At 39.6% G+C, this 1,403-nt stretch overlaps 1 non-coding gene across 1 annotated transcript; it reads right to left on the minus strand.

The window, feature by feature from the left end:
- Positions 1 to 383: 383 nt before the first annotated feature.
- On the minus strand, positions 384 to 456 carry trnak-uuu. The gene has a single exon. It is a non-coding gene; the product is annotated as a tRNA-Lys (tRNA).
- Between the last annotated feature and the right edge of the window lie 947 nt (positions 457 to 1,403).

The raw sequence follows: 1,403 nt of genomic DNA on the forward strand, positions 1-1,403 counted from the left end.
ACAGGAGATGTGCAATGCATGCCTCTCCCACCAACGACGCTGACCATCCACAAGTGAACAAAATAAGGAATACTTTGTTTCGGATCTTCAGAAAGAAAAGGAAACAGGGACTGCAGAAGGAAAAGTGTTATTGATTGAAAGTGCCATTTCAGCATTAGCAGGGGATATGGAGAAGAAAACAAAATTAATTATGAGAGATAGTAGGAACTGCTTCAATTCAGAGTTCGGAATCCTCGCTTTGGGTGTTGATGGAATTTTGGAATAAAGCCTATGTTATGAAACATATCGTTGTTTTAAACTCAACGCCTGTTCTTTCGTTTGAATCCCTGTTGATTTCAAAACTTTCAGGGTGTTCAGCAGATGGACCTTCGATTTAAAAGCAATACCCGAACAGGGACTCGAACCCTGGACCCTCAGATTAAAAGTCTGATGCTCTACTGACTGAGCTATCTGGGCTCAATTCAGGAATTGCCATCCTCACTTTGGGTGTTGATGGAATTTTGGAATAAAGCCTATGTTATGAAACACATCGTTGTTTTAAACTCAACACCTGTTCTTTCGTTTGAATCCCTGTTGATTTCAAAACTTTCAGGGTGTTCAGCAGATGGACCTTCCATTTAAAAACAGTGCCTTGAACCCTGGACCCTCAAATTAAAAGTCTGATGCTCTACTGACTGAGCTATCCGGGCTATTTCTGGTAATGGGTCTAGGCCCGAAACATCAGCCTTCCTGCTCCTATGATGCTGTTTGGCCTGCTGTGTTCATCCAGCTCTACACCTTGTTATCTCAAAATTAATTATGATCCTGGTTAGTACTCAGGAAAGAGATATGACTACTTAATGGATGAGGTCTACAGACTTCATGATAGCAGTATTGAAATGCCCGAATTAATTAATAAAATAGAACAGAACTTCATTTTTTTATGTGAGTGAAATAAATACTTTTACCTTCCATGGTAACTTAAAAGCTTAAACAGTCTGATTTTTTTTTAAAAAAGTATTCAATTCATGGGTGAATTCCTAGAACAGTACGAGTAGATTACTTAAGAGAGAAATCAGAAGGACAAAAGGGGACATGAGATATCTTGGCAAATATGGTTAAGGAGAATCCAAAAGGGTTGTCCAAATAAATTAAGGGCAAAAGATTAAGTAGGGAGAGAATAGGGCCCCTTACAGATCGGCAAGGCCGCCTACGCAGGAGATGGGAGAGATATTAAATGAGTATTTTGCATTAGCGTTTACTGTGGAGAAGGATATGGAAGATAGAGAATTGAGGAAATAAATAACCAAATCTTGAAATGTGCCCATATTACAGAGTAGGAGGTGCTGGACATCTTAAAATGCATAAAGGTGCATAAAACCCCAGGACCCGTTCCGGTTTACCTAGAACTCTGTGGGAAGCTA

This window comes from Rhincodon typus, chromosome 48 (genome assembly GCF_021869965.1).
Source record: "Rhincodon typus isolate 14 chromosome 48, sRhiTyp1.1, whole genome shotgun sequence".
Lineage (NCBI taxonomy): Eukaryota > Metazoa > Chordata > Chondrichthyes > Orectolobiformes > Rhincodontidae > Rhincodon > Rhincodon typus.